This window comes from Neomonachus schauinslandi, chromosome 2, assembly GCF_002201575.2.
Source record: "Neomonachus schauinslandi chromosome 2, ASM220157v2, whole genome shotgun sequence".
Classification (NCBI taxonomy): domain Eukaryota; kingdom Metazoa; phylum Chordata; class Mammalia; order Carnivora; family Phocidae; genus Neomonachus; species Neomonachus schauinslandi.
In genome coordinates, this window is record NC_058404.1 from 181,481,383 (window position 1) to 181,502,496 (window position 21,114).

At 35.0% G+C, this 21,114-nt stretch overlaps 1 non-coding gene across 1 annotated transcript; it reads right to left on the reverse strand.

The window, feature by feature from the left end:
- Positions 1–20,962: 20,962 nt before the first annotated feature.
- LOC123324221 lies at positions 20,963–21,114 on the reverse strand. The gene has a single exon (XR_006539701.1). It is a non-coding gene; the product is annotated as a small nucleolar RNA SNORA62/SNORA6 family (small nucleolar RNA).

Consider the following 21,114-nt stretch of genomic DNA (forward strand, 5'->3'; position numbering starts at 1 on the left):
AGAGGAGTCAGACATTTATACAATGTATATAAGCATGAGACTCAAATAGTGCTTTAAATAAGTTTTTAATAATGTGTTTTTTGAGCCTGACAGATAGGATAATCCTGATTCATAATTTCAAGGGACAGCACTTAGCAATTTACACATAGTACATCATAGACACTGATAGCAGAGATTGATAATATAACAGTTGGTCACTGCTCTGTAGCAGACAGAGGCTTGGATGTCCCCACCTCCCCCAGGACATTCATTCTTTAGTTACTTCATCATGCTGACAACTAGAAAAAACTAAGGAAAGGGATTCAGAAGCCTGGAAGTAAGAGATTGTTTTAGTCAACTTGGGCTGCTATAACAAAATATCATGAACTGACTGCTTTAACAGCAAACATTTATTTCTCACAGTTCCAGAGGATAAGAAGTCCAAGATGAAGGTACTGGTAGACTGGGCTCTTGACGAGGGCTCTTTTCTTGATTTGCAGATACATCTCTTCTTGATGTATCTGCACGTGGTATAAAGAGAGATTGCAAGTTCCCTGGTCTCTTCTTGTGAGGGAACTAATCCCATCATGAGGACCCCTCCAAATACTATCACATTATGGGTTAGGGCTTTTTTTTTCTTTCTTTTTTTAAGATTTTATTTATTTATTTTAGAGATAGAGAGTGAACATGAACAGGGGGAGGAACAGAGGGAGAGGAACAAGAAAACTGCGCTGAGCACAGAGCCCAACGTGGGGCTTGATCCCATAACCTTGAGATCATGACCTGAGCTGAAATCAAGAGCCAGAAGCTTTACTGACTGAGCCACCCAGGCACCCCTGGGTTAGGGCTTTAACATATGAATTTGGGGGAACACAAGCATTCAGTTCATAACAGGGATACTCAAGGAGCTCAGGATAATGGCTCCCAACTAATACAAAAATATTTTCATACTTTAAAAATATTTTAATACCTTAAAAACCATGAAGAGCTCACATAAATGGAAATAAGCTAAATATAAGTCCTGCTACACTAAGATGGACCCCAAAATATGAACAGATTTTAGCAACACGTGTTATATGAGGCTAAGAGGCTGGGTTTATTGAGTACCTGAATATGTCATCTGCAGTTAGGTGAATTATATAATCATGTCATTGGATCCGTACCATCACTGTAAAATTGATACATTACCATCTCATCATGTTGCTTCCAAATTGCACCTTTTAGCATCTTCAAATCCTGAATTCTTATTAGAGCTCCTGCTTCTCCATCTACTTTCCTTGGTGATCTACTTTGTGTTTCTTATCTTTCTCATTAATTGTGGCATAGCACCCCAAGGTATAACTCTAAGCACTCCTTTATTTCAGAAAACTCTAGCTACAGAATAAAGAGGAGTGAATCCCTTATTCTTAGTCCTTGAAGAACACCTCCCATTAAATAGAATTTACCACATTAACCCAGCGAAAAAGCTTCACTCAATCTTGATACTGAAATTTGGGTGATAGTAACTCAGATGAACACAGTAGAGACGTAATTTTTCCCTTGTTTTTTAACCTTAAGTGTAGTGTAATCTTCCATTTTGCTTATTTTTTTCTGTTGAAGTAACTGGATCTATTTTTTTCTGTTGAAGTAAGTGAATCTAAACACAATCACATCTTTTGTCTGTTTTCATTTGAAAAAACTATGGCAGGAAGTACTTACTTTATAACGCTAGCTCTGCAGAACCTATTTCCTTTCCATGTTCAAATGTCATGAATATTTATGAGCCCAGAGATGGAAGCAGTAAAATAAAATAAATTGGCTTGAGCCAAACACTATTCTGTGATCTTTTCCAGTTCATTCAACTGACGGCCACTTGACCAAGACCTCACTCAAATGAACTTACGCATTAAACTACTCACTGAAAAATTGATTTCCCAAATGTTTTCCAATTACAAAATCACATGGAGTTTCACAGAAGCCTTCTGCAAAACAATCAGTATTGGTAAGACTTAATTTTTTTGCAAAATTTTAAAAATCTAGCGCTGGTTATTGTTTGTTGGTACTCAGGCCCTCAAACCCTTTTCTACAGTGTGCTCATATAAAACTTTGCATTTTTGCTCTAGAAATTTTGTGTTCCCTTCTTTGTAAGAGAAATATGCTTCTTTTGGCCATGTGACTTATGGGGCCTCACTGTGGGAAGAGCATAATTCATGACTCCATTGTCAGGGGTGGCCATTTGACTTTCTTTAGTCAATGAAATGTGGGCAAAAATGATGCAAGTCCATTCCAAGTGGAAGTTTAACTAACTCTTCTGTATTTCTGCTAACTCTTTTGCATTTTCCCTCTGTCATGAGAATAGCACTTCTCAAATAGGGTCTGTTCTTTTGAATCGGATTCCAGAATGAGGAAATATATGAAACCAAGGCTCCTGAAACTCACACCTGATAACACGCAATATGAGTGAGAAACACAGCAGTATATTTATAAGCCATGGAGACTGGCGGGTTGTAAATGAAGCATAACTAGTAAAGTTGGTACTGGAAATGGGATGCTTTCATAAGTCTAAATTCTAGCACTGGCTTGTGCTGTTAGGGGAAAGATAAGGCCAAAACTGTTACTGCGTGTTTGTAAAACAGTCACACCATGTTAGAAAAAAGCAAAATATTTTTTTTTGCTTCAGGTGGAAATTCCACCTGTGACAATTAAGGCAGATAATGTGCTGAATGAGTTTTTGTTAAAGAGTTTGGAATAAGTAATGTTACGGATAAGACTTAGTTGTTATCAGGTACATTTGACAAGCTACTAGAAGAAACAGATTAACTTAGAAAAGAGTTGGCTGGTTTATAAGAGGGGGAAAAGTAGAGAATCCAGAAATTCCAGTGCTTGCAAAGTGGGAGATGGAATAGGTAAAAGATAAATTAAGTTTCAGTCACAGGGAAAGACCAAATCCAGGATGTGGCTGTTGGTGACTTTGTTAAAAAAAAAAAAAGCAAAATGAAAGAAAAAACAAGCGGCACTCTTAATTCACCCTTAAGATTCTTTTAGATGGCAAAATGTCTCAGAGTAAAGAGACTGATAAATGGAAATAATCTATATCTTAGTTTAGAGAGAGAAGCATGCTTCGAAAAAAAATTGGGTGTCAAGTTATTTCGACAATTTGCCAGGTTGAAATCACATATATATAACGCCGGTAAAATTGTTGAGTGAATTATACTTCCAAAAAAAAGTGACCAGCCCAAATTTAAAATATATTAAAACTGTTCAAGATATAAAATATAAAATAACCTGTGGGCTACCAAGTCTCCAGGACAGAATGAAAGCTGAAGAAAATCTCTCAGGTCTTATATAATAACCTATACTTTAGGATGAAATAACTTTTAATCTTAAAGAAAGCACCTCTTAGAGAGTGGAGTCAAGAGCTGAGAACCAAGGGAAGGCTATTTTCATGTATAGAAACTAAGACCTAATCAAGAAACACTCCCTATTCCCAAGATTATGGGCCATATCAGGAGCAAGTTTTTATTATTTTTTTTAAGATTTACTTATTTATTTGAGACAGAGAGAGAGAGAAAGAGGGTGAGCACAAGGGGGTGGGGCAGAGGAAGAGAGAGAGAGAATCTCAAGCAGACTCCCCACTGAGCACAGAGCCTGACGCGGGCCTCGATCTCACAGCCTTAAGATCATGACCTGAGCCGAAATCAAGAGTTGGATGCTCAACCAACAACCACCCAGGCACCCCAAGTTTTTATAATTTCTATAGATATAACTGTTATATGCCTCCAGCTCCTGTTTCTGAATAAGATTAATCATTATTGTCATTTTATCTCTGTTTTATCAATATATCTTAAGTGTTCTTTTTTTTTTTTTCTTTTAAAGTTTTAGTTTCTTAATCAAGATACAGTTGATGTAGAGACTATTACAAGACTTTGTGTCTTCGGCCCATTGCTGAGATAGAATGGGCTTTTAGACTATCTTTCTGGAGGACGAGTTTTGCATGTACTTTGCATGAAGAGGGAAAAAAGAAGGCAAGTGAGTATTTGTGAACACAGAGCTGTCATTCCCAAATATGCTCTCCTCTATTTATCTATGAGAGGAGCTAACATCTTTTTGCATATTACCTACATTTCAGTGTCTCCCTTTGGGCAGGATGAAATTCACCAGCCACATTGTGAGGCTTGACATGTTGACCATTGAATTATGAGTTCAAATGATAAAGATCAGTTCAAAGCAGATATTTTAAAGGCCATGGTATGTTCCCACAAGCAATCTTACTGTTTTACCCTGTACCAAGAATGGTATCCAACAAATACAAGTTACTCCTGCAGCCTAATATAGAAAACACACTGAGCCAAGCTTCAACCACACCAAAGCTGCCAACATGTGACAGATAGAAATATACCATGTTGTAAACCACTGATACCCTGGGGCCGTTTGTTACTACAGTATAACCTTCACAAACTGGTGAACAATGTCCTATGCCTGCCAAACTGAAAACCTGAAAATTTTATATTACCTTAACCCTTCCAGCTGGGTTCTGATTAATTACTGCCTATTGGAGGTACTTGCATGAAATCAGAAAATGGACAGAAGATAATACATTTTTTAATTTCTGGCAACCGCATCAGCTGTTGTGCCTCCTACGTTCCTTTACCATCAGAAGAAAAGTGGGTCTTAGTTTACCAGGAATACCACTTTCTCCACCCATACATTCAACCCTATGCCTCCTACAGTTTGTGATCCACCAAGAGCATTGCCTTTTTCTCATTTACTCTTGCATTCCTAGTGGATAGTAACAGCTTCTTGCTCTTAGAATGCTCTGGGGAACATCACCTTCCTTTTTGTTTATTTTTGTTCCTCCAGCCCATCTAATTTCTAACACTTCTATAACAAATTTCTTATATCAAATCTCTTTCTAATTTAATTTAAATACTAGGACTATTTTCCAGAAGGCATCTGAATGATACAAACAAGATATCAAAGAAAAGGAATTTAGAGTGTCTGCTACATGTTTGCTAAAACAAAAACAAAAACAAAAAACAAAACAAAAACCTTAAGCTAAAGTAGATCTTGGGGAATGGGAAAGAATTCAAAGATATGGAGAAATAAAACAGGGAAGGACACTACCATATGTCAGGCATTGTGTGATCCTATATATTCAATCAGCCATATGAATCAGGTATCATTCTCTAAATTGTAACTATGGAGACACAGAGTTTCAGAGCTATGAAATGCATATCACCAAATTACTCGTCATTGACAGGGATAGTATTAAAATTCGTTTCCGTGTGTCTTTAAAGTATATTTTCTTAAGTTTTCAGACTCTTTTAATGATATGAAGTTGATAAGAGGAGTTATTAATTAAAAAAGATACTATAAAATAAGTGTTAATTTGTGCAACAAAATATAATATTATAAAAGGAGATCTATAAGGAAAATATGCCCATATAGCAATGCAATCCAGGAAAATGTCCTAAAACAGATATTGTTTGCAGTGTATCATAAGATGTAGGTAGAATAGGTGTAGTCAATAAAGAATGCATTAAAATGTACAGGAGTGGCCAGAAAAGAAACACAAAAGGCAGACTAATGTGATTTACTTTAGGAAAAGTGAAGCTGCTGGTTTGATAGAAGGTGGCATCAGATTTTTGAGTCAATGGGAGATAAAATAAAGTAGAAACATGTGACAGAGACAACTGAATGTCGGGTAGAGTTTAGCCTCAGTCATGGAAAATGTGAGTCTTTGGAATTTCCAAAGCAGGTCAGTGAAAAATTATTTTAGTGACAATATGGAGAATAGAATGGATCAGAAGAAATTCGATATGGAGAATTTGGAGACAATATGGAGAATAGAACGGATCAGAAGAAATTCGAATAGCATATTAGTTGGTATAGTTTTGCATTAATCAAACACTAACTTGACAATGGCCAAATCTAGAGTGCTGCCAGTGGACATGAATATTCATATAATCAAAGGCTCAGTGTCTACAAGAGGGTGTAATAGAGATAATCTGTAGATGTCACAAACATATAAAGTCTCCCGGGTAGATCTGTGATCTTAAAAACCTAAGATGGAGGTTCCACAACTTCTGTAGTAATTCTCCTAGTATTTTGATAGAGCCCTATGTTGGGCTCTCTGCTCAGCAGGAATTCTGCTTCTCCCACTCCCTCTCCCTGCCGCTCCACCTGCTTGTGCTTTCACTCTCTGTCAAATAAATAAATAAAATATTTAAAAAATATATAAAAAATCTCTTCGGCTTTAATATCCTATAGGTTTCAGTGGCCACGCATCAACATGACAAATAACTTCCCCTAACCTATGAGCAGTTATCCTCCATAGCTGAAAGGATGGCCCAAACCCACAATGTCTTGAGGTGCCTTACAAATACATTTAGACTACTAATATGTGATTCATGCATAATATGTATTTATCTTATGTTGTAAGCATCTTGAAAAAGCTGATTCATGTCTTCTTTCTCATTTGCATTATCAGCAAGCATAATCTAATAAGCCCTGAGCATAAATAAACTGTGTTATGGGATGAATTGTGCCCCACACCCCCAATACAGATAACCACTTTCAGTTATCAAATTCAGTTTGAGATACGGTTTATAATGTACTCACTTTCTGAATTTACAGTAAATTAAAGAGGAGATCTAGTAATTCAGGAAAGTTAAAAGTATATTTAATGTATGTAGAGAAGCTGAAGATGAATATTTTATCTTTTATTTCACTTAATTTTTATACTGAAGTTTCCCATTAGATTTTTATCAAATAACATGCATTGGTTACTGTATTTTTTGCACATTTTATTATTTTACTAGGGCTGCCATACAAAATATTACATACTGGATGGCTTACACGACAGAATTTATGTTCTCATAGTCCTGGAGGCTGGAAGTCCAACATCAAAATATTGGCAGGTCTGGTTTCTTCTGAGACCTCTCTCCTTAGCTTTCAGATGGCACCTTCTGGCTGTGTCCTCACATGGTCTTTCCTCTGTGTGTACTCATCCTTAGTGTCTCATTGTGTATCCAGTCAGATTTGATTAGGGACCCCTCTAATGGCCTCATTTTAACTTAATCACATCTTTAAAGATCCTGCCTCCAAATACAGTCATATTCTGAGGTCTTGGGGGGGGTTGGGGCTTCAACATACGAATTTGTGAATTAGTCTGAAATTTCTGAAACTAATCGTGGTGAGTAAACATTATTTTGGCTTTTTAATTGCCTTCAGTAAATTCATAAAAGAACATAGTATGTATCATAAAAGAACATAGTATAGTGGTTGAGAGGTGAAACTCTAGCATCAGGCTGCTTGCATATGAACCCCAGCTCGGCCTGTGAATATGAACAAGTTACTTATCCATTTTGTGCCTTCGTTTTCTCAATTGTAAAGGGACTAAATATCATACCTACCTCACAGGGACGTAGGAGTATTAGATACACTATCTTTGTAAAGGGAAGTTGAAAAATGTGTGGTACGGAGTATATTCTATAGACGTATTTGTTAGGGCTGCCAGGTGATGCAGTCAGTTAGGCATCTGACTCTTGGTCTTGGCTCAGGTCATGATCTCAGGGTCATGGGATCAAGCCCTGAGACAGATTCTGCACTCTCTCTTTCTCTCTCCCTCTGCCCCTCCCTGCTGCATGCATGCTCCCTCTCTCTCTATCAAATGAATAAATAAATACTTTTTAAAAAGAAGTATTTGGTAAATAAGTAAACAAGTAAATAAATAAATACTGTATTATCTGCAACAGTTCTACCACCCCACAAGACATTCTTTTCATCTTTCAGTAAGTTCTGTCCTGAGCAAACAATTCAATACCACATTTGTTAATGTGAAACGTGTCACTGTGAAGTTACAAAGTCGAATTTTATATTTTATAAAATCACTGATAATTTGTTTTACAGTAAGAAATGATTGCAAATGATAGAAATATGAACAAGTCACAAATAGTCTTAATGCCTCCAATTCTTACATTGTATTCCCTGATGAACAGGCCAGTATTACTGCCTTTGATTTCACTTAGACTTACCAAAAAGGCATCTAACCATATCAAGTTTTTCATTTTTCTATTTTTACTGATTTTAACACACAAAGATGAATAATTTGATCAGGGTGAAGTATCTACAACAGTGCGAGAATTCTGCTGTTTCTGTCAGAATTTTGCCTCTAGAGGCAAGTCTGTCTACACTTAATCTTTCCTATTTCTTTGGTCTTCTGATCAAAGTTTCTTCTGGCTTTTTTAGTAAATGCATCAGTGGTCATTCTCTTTTGATGAAAACCAGTTCATGGACAAATCAAATGTATCCTTCTCTCATCTTACGCAACTCTACGAGGAGTCAGATAAAAATGGAACCCAGTTCTAGGATATCAAAGAATCACCAAGTTAAAGGAGAAATTGAGCTCTAAGGGATTAACTGCTTATTGAAGAAAAAAAAAAAAGATACTGAAGTCCAAGGGAAAAATTTCCTTATTATCATTCCATTTATTATTTTTAACCTATCCCAGCCTATCTCCTTAAAGGTCTACATGACAAATTGCTCACAGTAAATGTAGAAGTTCAGTATGTGTATATGTGTGCAAGTACATCATAAGACAATCGGGAATACCTGGAATACCATATAAAAACAATTTCTTTAACGTGTTGGCTTCCATCTTGTCCTAATTATAAATTGGGTTACGACATGAAAATAACTTAACCCATTACCCAAATTTGTATTCCCCTGTTCAGTATAAATTCAAGAACATTGCATTAAAACTGATCTTCTTAATACTGTAAACAGAAGAATATTTGATGCTTATGAATTCAGAATGTTTTGTGGCATCCATTGAAATTGCATATATTTAGCTTAATCCTGCCAAACATAAAGTAGTTCTTTGAAATTTCAACTTAAAAAAAAAGTGCAGTCCCCACATAATTCAAAAATATAAAAATTTTACACACATTAAGCATCTTTTTGACAGAGAGCTTATGACCTTGAAAGGCACATTATTCCAGCTAATGAGCAATTCCAAGGGTATATCTTCTATATTAAGCCAAACATGATTGCTCTCTCAGTGCAATTTATTGGTCCTGGATCTGTTCTCTAGAGTCATGCAGGAAACATTAATTCACCCTTTTACATGGCAGACCTTTAAGCCCTAAATATGTTACTTTGCCTTCCTACTTGCACTTTTCCAGAAGGAGTATCATATGACAGTTAAAGCGCACATACAGGCTTTCACTAATGAAAAAGAATCAGAGAGAGTGTCAACTTGATAAGCTCTCTATGTCCAATTTGTATCCTTAGGGAAAATTTCAAACCTGAGACACATTAATTTAATTAAAATATCCTAAAATATTAGCTAAATAAGCCCCTATTTAAAGTCCTTCAATTCACTTTTAAAGTCAATTCAGTCCTATAAAAAATTGTTTAGATTCCTGCATCTCTCTCTGCTATAGTGGATGAATTTTTTTTTTTTCTCTCTGGCTCTCCTCAATATAAATTTTGGGGGATAGTACACATACAATATTATAAATGCTTATTCTTCTATTTGGACTGCTACCCAAGCAATTTTTTGCATTGAACATTGGCAGCACGATGTTATTTCTTTTATGAATTTCCATTTTTATGAGTTTCCTTTGCAATTTGGCCTGGAAAATGGGAATCCTGGGACGTTCTAAAGGGTCTAATAACCAAGACTTTTGGAATTTATCAGGGATAGGAATGATGCTCACTCAAATGCAAGCATTTGTATTATTGTCCTTGTCAAAAATAATAGCACATACTGGCATGTGTTGTTTCTGACCAGGCAGAGTAAGTAAATCTTGCACATAGAGAATGCTTGGGGGTTATAAATACAGTAAACTTGTGAAATCAAAGCATCTCAGGCAGCCATATACTTAAATTTTAGAGGTAAATTTAAAATATTACTGGCAAACAAACTATTATATTCCTCCTCAATCCCTCAAATAAATGTGCAACTACAGTACACTAAAGATTCACCATAACATTAGTGGGAACAATTTACAAAGTCAACCACCTTTATGAATACCTGGGATCAATTTACAGTGTACTGTTCAATACATTCGTACAGGAGTAAAGTATTTCACAACTAACTTTTCAAGAGAAGTGAGTTGAATAACTTAAAAATCATATATATTTGGTTTTAATCTTTTTTTCAAAACACAGTTTAATAAATTTTAAGTATGTATAATTAATTTAATCTTTAACCAAGAAGTTGTATTTATTTTGTTCTAATATGTGTATGAAAATGTTTTATTTATTATTTTCTAAATTATTTGTAAAAAGTCTTCTGGTTTCAAGAAACTTCTATGCCTTTATCAATAGGACATTTAACAGAGAAAAAGTACATTTCTCCACCTGGGGCCCAACAAACCAACTGTTTGAATACCAAGAAAAAGCGATGGATCTTGCATTTTTTAATTAAAGTTTTAGTGTTTGGGGTGCCTGGGTGGTTCAGATGGTTAAGCATCTGCTTTCAGCTCAGGTCATGATCTCCAGGTCCTGGGATCAAGCCTCACGTTGGGCTCCCAGCTCAGCAGGGAGTCTGCCTCTCCCCCTGCTTATACTCTTTCTGTCTGTCTCTCTCTCTCAAATAAATAACCTTTTAAAAAATAAAAAATAAAGTTTTAGTGTTAATTGACTATACAATTAATACAGGACCTAAGTGTGATGTTAATGTTATATATCTTAAAGTGAATGTCGATTTTCATTTGAATTCACAAAGGCATACTTTCCAGAATAATTTCAGAGATAGACTTCATACTCAGATTACATAGTAGCTCTGCACGCAAGTCTAGATACAAATTTTGCAATGATTACTTACTTTTTAATAGGATTGGATGATTTTTTTAAAAGATTTTATTTATTTATTTGAGAGAGAGAGCACAAGCGGTGGGGAGGGACAAAGGGAGAGGGAGAGGGACAAGCAGACTCCCCACTGAGTGGGGATCCTGACACAAGCCTGATCTCAGGACCCTGAGATCATGACCTGAGCTGACGTCAGACACTTAACCAACTGAGCCACCCAGGTGCCCCAGGATTGGATGATTTTAAAATCTTGTCCAATTCTGAAAGTCTAAGATTTTTAGAAATTTAACATCAAAATGTGTATGAAAAGCAAAGGTGGAAGAGCAAGATAATGGATATGACAGTCAAAATTTGTGATATCCATAATGTGAGATTAAAGCAGAATAAAGAATCATTGGGTTTGGATATTTAAGAAAGTCTTCCTAAAGTCTTACCTTTGACAATGGGTGGGATCTGTGACAGACAAAGGTGAAAAGCACCTGGAAAAGAAAATGGTAAAGAAGGACAAACAATTGAGAAATTGGTGGCCCATTTGATGAATCACAGGGGGCAGAGATAAATTTAGGTTTAAGGTATGGATAAGGAATTAGTGAGAAAAATATATGGAAATTTTAAATGAGGCCATGTTTTGGATATTATTAAATTGTAAAGAGATAAGTTTTACTATTATTTATTAGACAATGGAGAAACACAAATAAGAGAAATACAATTACAACTTGCACTTTAAACTGATTATTTTTTTCAACAGTAGACTTTAGTTTGAATAATGAAGAGAAACCAACAACAACAACAAAGAGTCTGTTGTAATAGTCTAGGAAAGAACTAATGAGGTTTTGAAGAAGGATGTTGGCAAGAGGAGAGAAAGAACAAAGGGAGAGAAAGGAAAGAGGAGTTTATCAAATTCCTTCTAGGTTTCAGGCAATAGGCTGGCTGATACAGTTATAAATTTTATTATTCTTACTACAAACATATGAGGTACACTGTGGTTCATATTATCACTATCTTTGAATAGATAAGGATATTGACAAAGATTTTAAAGAACTTGTCCAAGCATATACACAAGTGGCAGGATAGGTATTGGAAACAAATTCTAATATTGGAATATAAAACTTATATTATTTAACCTGAGATTTTTTAAATCTATATTGTAAGTTATTCTTACCCACCCACCCCAGTACTAATTTACAACTATGGGAAGAATTTTTAAATATCACTGTGTGTGTATAACTTAGAACACCTTGCTGGGTAGTTCTGAAATGGTCCTCTTATTTTTAGGGAAAAATATATGGAATCTTCAAGTTGTATCAGTTGGTATGGAAGGACAGAAAAGGAGATAAAGTTGATGTTAAATTTGAAAATTAAAACCCCGTTTCTTCAAACTTTGTTGCCATTAATAGATCTGATAATTTCATGAGGATTGGTTAGTTTCAGAGAATTTAGTACAATCATCTTTGAGTAAGCTGAATTTGAGTGTTGATAAATGATATCCATACTACCAGCTGGCTTAATATAAAGCAACAGAATTCACATTAGAATAAAAGAAATTTGTTGGAAGATGCTTACTTGCTTACAGGACCTACATTTATGGACATTCCAGATGCTGACGTCCTACAGAGTCAGGATCTATAGCCAATGTCTTTGTTGAGTTTCTCTGTAGACACCCTTTAACCACTCTCACTTGGTAATGATAATGCTTATGAGTGAACAGAGTACTGTCCCTGCCTTCCACAAAGAATCAGGCATGTTCATCAGGACATTTCTAAGATATCAATTATTAACTCTCATGTGACCATCATTTCATTTTACTCACCTGCGAATCTTAAATACATCTGACTAGTAGAATATGAATCACTACTGTGCATCTGAGCTGCAAGGGATTTTTGGGAAAAAAACTTTCTGACTTGTAACTCCGCAGGGCAAGGTTCAAAATGAGGATTATTTCTAAATATAGACAAGGTGCTTACAGATGTTAGACCACTGCAAATCACAAATGTCCATTAGTGCCCGGGTCTTAATATTGGCCAAACATTATTTAATATATGCACTATGTACACTTCTTCCCTATTTAAACTTCCAAAAATAGCATGCATTCAAACTAACAGAACTATTCTTTATACAAATAAAAAGTGATCACCATTTCTTATAAAGAAGTCAATTCAGTCACTAAATCTACAAGTCTAAGATTTCTGAGTAATATCCATTCCTCCTATAAAGCAGTCAAAACTGAGTCTAGATATTTTTTAACTTACAGGCAAAATAAAGTTAACCTCCATGCAATACTACTCAATACAGATACTATATAAAACAGAAGGGGAACTAAAGGGAGGTAGATGAAACATTTAGATAGACGGATAGAGAGATGGAAAGAGATATAGATAGATTAGATAGACTGATCAGTAGATAGATAACTAGATAATAAGAGATAGGTAATAAGATAGATACCATATTCCTTATTTATGCAGCTGATTAAAAGACCATAGTTGGTATCGAGACTACTTTTTTCAATATACACCTCATGTTCACTTTGTTCTCAGCTAGTAGCTCAGTAGGTCAATGTTACTTACCTGGAACGGTTACTCAAAATTAAATTTCCTAAGGGAGTCCTTGGCTATTTTACATTTATTGTGATGTTCTTACTATTCATTAACTTTTCCAAAAGACATGAGGCTACTCAAAGTCATCTCAGAGGATCCTCTAGGTTTATTTCTAATGTTTTTTTCCCAGATTGGGTTAATAAAAAGTCTATGTACCCTTGACAATCAAAATCAATTATCCAGCCAACACAATAATCTTTGTTTTCCCTTTTTATTCCAGTGGCAGGAAGTTTGAAATAACCAGGTGTAAGTTTTAGCTGTCAATTAAATAGAATTGTGTTGTGTCATTGGGTAGTAAAAACTAGCAAATCCCAGAGTTATGAAGGTTTGAATATGAACAGAATCATAAATAGTGCACCTTTTAAGTGTCTGATTTAGTACCAATCTTTACATTTTATCAAGGATGCAGTCTTGAGTTTGGCTTACTATCTTGACATGAAAAGAAACACTCCAGAAATTTCTGCCTAGTTGCTTGTGCCATCCTGTAAGTCTAAGAGCTAATGTGTATACAGTCAATTGCTGATTATATTTCTTCTAACCATACATTAGAGACTGAGATCTAACCACAGAATATATTTATAGACTAATTGGGCCATTTTGAGGGACACTTGGTCCAAACTCCATATACCACCTGACCCCCCAAAACCTATAAACTGCAGTTTTGCACAGTTAAACTAGGAATTGGTATTAATTCAGAATCACTGTCAGTCACTGAATATTCCGTGTACTTGGCTCTTCTGTGGGCACAATTACCCTAGTTATAGGTCTCTTTGGAGAAAGCCAGCTGGAAGGTTTATAGACTGCTTGTGCATTGTTCCAGACACCTTCCTCAAGGTTATTCAAACTTTTTCCATACTGCCTCTTAAAATTCTCAAGAATCTCTGACTCTTAGATAATGAGACTAATTAGATCTCTTTACATAAAAAAAATTCTTAGAGATTTATTTTTATGTTCCGTTTCCTTTGGTACTGAGTACAAATGCAGTTAGTCACAGCCAAGGATCACTGTGGATCAGGTCATCGTGGCTGCCATCCTGGTTCTGAAACCTATTTGCATAACTACACCTGCTTTGTAGCGCTTAACACTAATGGTGGCCAGGTGGGTATAATTACTCAAGTACATTTCAGAGCCACAGTGACGGAGCCCTCTGCCACCTAAAAGTTCATCTCCGTTAAAATCATAAAGTCAGTTTCAAGGCATCACCTACCAACTGTATCTTTGGCTTACAAAGGACAGCAATTCCAGCCTTTCCTCAATGATGCTAGCCCTCACTGAAAAGTGTTAATTCCCACTGCCATGAGGAAGAGGACATTTTGTTTGCCCTCTGGGAAATGACAGGTAGGTTGTACATGCAAAGTTTATTCTAGTAAAGTATTCCTATTCCTACAACTCTTTAGGTACCTCCTGCACTATATCAAAGAGTCTTTGTCATCATAACTTTATTTACTAAGTAATAAACTCTAGGTAGCCAAAAGCAATTTTCTAGAGTTATTTTAGGAAGCTCACAGAGTCTCAAGAAGGGGTATAAATCTACTCTGAAGCTCAGCAGTCAGATGTGCCCAAGCAATAGGGTTGCCGGATTTAGCAAGTTAAAAGAAAGGCACCAACTTAAATTGAATTTCAGGTAAACAACAGATACTTCTTTTCTTGAAGTAAAAGTAACAATATTTGGGACATACTTATGTTAAGAAATTATTATTTATATGCAATTCAAATTTAACAGGGCATCCTGTACTTTAATTGGCAGCCCAGCCAAGCACATGGGAGGTTTGCTAATCACAACATATGTCACTGTTTCTAGGCAACTATAATCAAAATTAAAAGCCAAAACCTCCACTATTGTCTCCCTTGAAGAACCAGATCGATTTTACAATACATTCTTCAGAAGATTTATTCTCTCATATTACTCACTGTTGAATCTGTTTTGTTAGTTCATCTGGTGGTAAAACCTAAGATATATATATGAATCCCAGTTCTGCAGGAGCCTGGCAATGCAAGTTTTCTGTTTTCTGCCCTGGGAAGATAAGAGTCACAAACTGAACAATTTCAAAATAGAGAGGGTATTCAAAGGTAAAGGGTAGCTAAACAAATGAAGGTCCAGTACACTGGGCACCTGGCAGTTGGAAATATGAGTCTAGATAAATTAGTCCATTAGGTGCAATTAGAGTGAGATATTTGTAACACAAATATTTTAAAGTTAAATAAGTAGTTTATGTTAAAATAATGATTAAAATATCTCTTTGCTAATTCTCCCACACTGGCAAATTATTCACCATTCATGGATTGTCAGTTCTCTCCATTTTAGATTATTCAATGAAGAAATATTATACCAACTCGCTGAAAATAATTTCCTAATAAAGAAACAATTAAGCCTTTAAATGTGTTATTTTCTTCCAAATGTTCAAACGCTTTTTCTAACTCACTTTATTTTTAGATAAAGAGAATAAATTATATAATTATAGAAAACTCCTGAGCTCTTCTATTTTATCTTTGTATAGTGCATGAATGGTAACACATATGGAGCTTTTCAAAGCAAGCCTAGAGGGTTTGGCATTTAGATCTCTGAGTTACAACTATTAGCTCACTGTGGCATTACATCGGAATGTTGTATATCATTCAGGCAATTCGTTTCTATAGTATCTTATACCCAAAGTGCTTATACTTAGAAATGAAAGTAAAATGTCTTCTAATTATTCACAAATCAAATATTAGCTTCATGACTGTTTGAGAGATACACAATTTGGGTTTAAAATATAACTAGACATTGTGAAAATTAGAAAGTATCCCAGGGTCCAACTATACTTTACATAGACAGGGATATGAATTATTAGGAAAAATGTGGAAAGAGGTGTGACCACTCAAAGTAGAAATATCTCAGAAAACGGAAGTATTACTGAGACCAAGACTTTTCTTTATGTCTGAACCGCCTATTTATTACTTGAAACAGAATTTGGAGAATAATACTGAGACTGCAAAGTGCCACTCAGCATGACATAAGTTTGGTGATTATTATTAAAACATATATGATGAATAGATTGTAAAAAAAAAAAAATGCCCTCACTCTTCCCCTGTTGTGCCAACATCTCCAGCAATGTGAAGCCATCAAAAGCTGGAGTCCATTTCCCTACCTCACTGAATTCAGGCTGACCTTGGACTTGTTTTGGCAAAAATAACAAAGCTGAAATGACAGTGATCTTGGTCCAAATCCATTAAGAGATATTGCACATTTCTGTTCATTTTCCTGGGTCTGTGCCACCAACATTGAGCAAGCCTGGGCTATCCTGCTGGAGAATGAGAGATCATGTAGAGATGATGTCAAAGATGTCAATTGAAATAATTCTAGACCAAACAACTCTTCACTTACCAACCAGCTGACTTGTGCAATTATGTGAGTATAAGTATAAGTACATTAAGTTGTTTAATATTTTGTTACAGCTCACTGATTCTCTGTGTATTTTATTTTTTCCATTTTTTCCCCTGTTTTCCATCTTGTAGATACTGTTTCTATGTCTTCAAATTCAATAATACTGTGCAGTGTCTAATCTCCTCTTGATACTAGGGTATTTTATTTTTCATCTCTAGTAGTTTGATCTGGGTCTTTTTATATCTTTTGCTTCTTCACTCAGCATGCTCATGCTTTCCTCTATTTACCTGAACATATGGAACATATTTATAATAGCTTTTTTATCATTCCTATTTGAAATTCTATTATCTGTATCAAATCTAGTTCTATTTCTATTGACTGATTTTTCTTCTCCTCATGGGTCATATTTTCATATTTTCATGCTTGTTAATTTTATTGAATGCGATTGAGAATTTAATGTTTTTGTGTTGGAGGTGTGTGTGTGTGTTTCTTTAAATACTTTGAGGCTTCATCCCATGATGCAGTTACTTGGGACTAATTTGAACCATTATTTCCAGGCTTGCTTTTAGGCTTTCTGAAGCAGTTCCAAAGTAGCATTTAATGAAGAGTGAATAATGCCCAAGTACTAAAGCAATTCCCTTCTGAAATCTCTACCACTGCCCTTTGTTTTAGGAGGTCTCTCCACTCTGGTGAGAACACAAATTATTCCTGGCCCTGTATGATCTTTTTGTGTCTCATTCTTCCTATATGCCTTTCCCTGGTTTCAGGGAGCTTTCTCATAATACCTGTACTTAGTAATACTCGGGTAAAGACTTGAAAGGAACTCTCTTTGGTTCTTTGCTCTCTTTGTGTGTGCGGCTCTCTTTCTGGCACTCTGCTCCATTAATTCTAGACAACTCCACAAATTCAGACACTCTCACCTTCACACAAGGAGATTGGTGGGCTCTATGTGGGTATGCCCTTCCTACACTTTCATATTGGGCACATGCAGAGCTCACTTCATTTGTTTTCCTTTTTGCAGGGATCACTATCTTCCATAGCTTGCTGTTCAATATCCAAAAACTATTATTTCATATATTCTATCATTTGTTTTGTTTTTAAGACATGGGGGTAAGTTTGATTTTTTAACATCATCATGATCAAGTGGAAGTCCCTTTTATTCATTTTTCTTTCAATAGATTCACTTACTTGACAAATGGTCATCAATTATAATTTGTGATGTAAGTTATTTTTCCAATCAACCTAAATAGTAATCTCCTTGATGGCAATGATATTTTTTCACTGTAGTATATATCAAGGTTATTGTAGTGGGCAAATAAACTAAATTTGCCAGTATAAAAATAAAAGGAGAAAACTTAGTGGAAGAATATTTATGGCACCTGGAATCAACAAAAGGATTGGATAAATAGCAGAAATTCAGGGAACCCTGAAAGCTTGGTTGCAGGTCTATATCCAAGGTCAGTCTACATGATATCACTGTGGTTGTAGGAGGGACAGAAGAGCAAGGATCTGGCTATATTGGCTTCTGAAGTGGAAATATTCAATGCCCTTCTATTCAGACTTTACATAGATCAGGTTACATATATAATAGAATTAAGATGGGTGCTGGGCAGATAGCTTTTATGTCCTGAAAGAAAAATAATGAAAGAATATAGGCCCTATTTCATTACTCTTCAGAAATTCTTCTTAAATGAACCAGTCATATTCCATTTTATAACTTCAATCCAACTAATTGAGACAATCAAAAAAGAGAGTTTCTTCTTTTATACAAAAGCCCATTACAAATTTAAAGATTATCTCATTGAAGAGTTTTTAACATCCTTATCCAAGTTAAGAAGATGTTGAAGATAGTTAGCAACATGCCATATTTAAGTTTGATGGATATTTACTGTGTTGTAGTTTTGTCCTTTATATTTTTAAATAGTATGTAATGGTGTCCTTATGATAGCTTCATGGTATAGATATGTTTTCTTTAAATGAGATTCCTGGGGGAGATGAGATGACTCACCTTAGATCATACAACTGATAAGCAGAGTTGAGATTAAAACTCATTTTTTTTTAACTTCAAATCCAGCATTTCTAAAACACTTATTTCTACATGACTTCTCTTTAGGTTGAATATACTTTTTTAAATTATCATTAGTTGAAGTATAATATTGAGGCATAATTGCACACTGCATTATTTTATAAATCACATGTAATGATAAAAATTTACAGAGTAAAATTCATTGTTTTTAGTGTAGAGTACAGATCATACAGTTCTGACTAAATCTATACAGCCAAATAACCACAATGTCAATCAAGATATAAACTATTTCCATCATTACAACAAAACCCCTCTTATCTCCAAACAGTCAATCCCATTCTTCACTTCCTGGTCCTCAGCAATGAATAATATAATTTGTTTCTTTATAGTTATGTTTTTTTCCAGAATATCATGTAAATGGAATCACACATTCAAACCCTGATGGCTTCAACGGTGTATTCTTCCTAGTTTTAAAAAAGATACAATACACTAGACATTACATGAAAGTGTACTGAAATATATTAAAAAGTAATATATTGATAGAATAATGCATCATGACTAAATAGATTTATTAATAAATTGCAAGCTTTGCATTCAAAATATCAATGTATTTTATTACCACATTAAGATAAAAAAGAAATATCATATGATCATTTTGATAGATACACGAAAAAAAATAGACAATAGACAAAATCCTGTGTGCTTAAAAATATCACCACTACAACAACTGTAATAACTCTTGGAAAAACTATTTGAAAATTAATAATGAGATAAAAGAAAATCTTGTATCTGAATAAAAGGGTATCTACAAAGGGCCTGTAGCAAAAATAAATCCTTGATGTGGTAAAATATGTATTTCTTTTTGTTTGTTTCATGCTTTCATTTAAATTCTGGTTAGTTAACATGCAGTGTAATATTAGTTTCAAGTGTAGAATTTAGTGATTCATCACTTACATACAACACTCAGCGTTCATCACAGCAAGTACATGCCTTAATTCCCATCATCTATTTAACCCATCCCCGGCCCACCTCTCCTCTGGTAACCATCAGTTTGTTCTCTATATTTAAGAGTTTATTTTTTGGTTTGCTCCCCCCGCCCCACCATGTTCATTTGTTTCATTTATTAAATTCCACATATGAGTGAAATCATATGGTATTTGTCTTTCTCTTATTTCACTTAGCATAATACTCTCTAGCCCCATCCACGTGGTTGCAAATGGCAAGATTTCATTCTTCTTGATGGCTGAGTAATATTCCATTTTATATATACGAATATATATATATATTCGTATATATAAAATCTTTATCCATTTGTCAGTCCATGGACATTTGGGCTCTTTTCATAATTTGGCTATTGTTGATAATGCTGCTATAAACATTGGGGTGCATGTATCCCGCCAAATCAGTATTTTTGTATTCTTTGGGTAAATACCTACTCATGGAATTGCTGTGTCAAATGGTAGTTCTATTCTTAACTTTTTGAGGAACCTCCATACTGTTTTCCAGAGTAGCTGCACCAGTTTGCATTCCCACCAACAGTGCAAAAGGGTTGCCCTTTCTCTACATCCCCACCAACACCTGTTGTTTCCTGTGTTGTTAATTTTAGCCACTCTGACAGGTGTGAGGTGATATCTCATTGTAGTTTTGATTTGTATTTCCCTGATGATGAGTGATGTTAAACATCTTTACATGTGTCTGTTAGCCATCTGGATGTCTTCTTTGGAAAAATATCTATTCATGTCTTCTGCCCATTTTTTTCACTGGATTATTTGTTTTTTGGGTGTTGAGTTTGATAAGTTCTTTATAGATTTTGGATACCAACCCTTAATAGATATGTCATTTGCAAGTATCTTCTCCTATTCCGAAGTTTGCCTTTTAGTTTTGATTGTTTCCTTTGCTGTTCAGAAGCTTTTTATCTTGATGAAATCCCAATGGTTCAATTTTTGCTCGAGCATTTACTGGAAACACTACATTCTACATTTTACTGGGAAGTCTGGTAAGTGCAATAAGACAGTAAAGAAAATAAGTTTAAAGAGTTTTGAAAGTGAAATAAAATTCATTATTTTTAGATGACATGGTTGTATCTGCAAAACAAAAAGATTAGTATTCATCAATGAATTTCAAAATGTTACTATTACAAAAACAAGATAAAAAACCTTATGTCTACATACCAGCAACAATGAATAATTTATTTTCTTCTTAACCTGTAGCAAGAATTACTGTCAACTCCACTCATTGGTCCAGAGACCCTTGTGGTGATAGTGAAAGACTCATGGGTCATGTAGTACACTACCTATACTCATGAGTTCACTGGCCAGCCAGCAGCCTAAACTCCAAGTTCTAACAATTGCAGT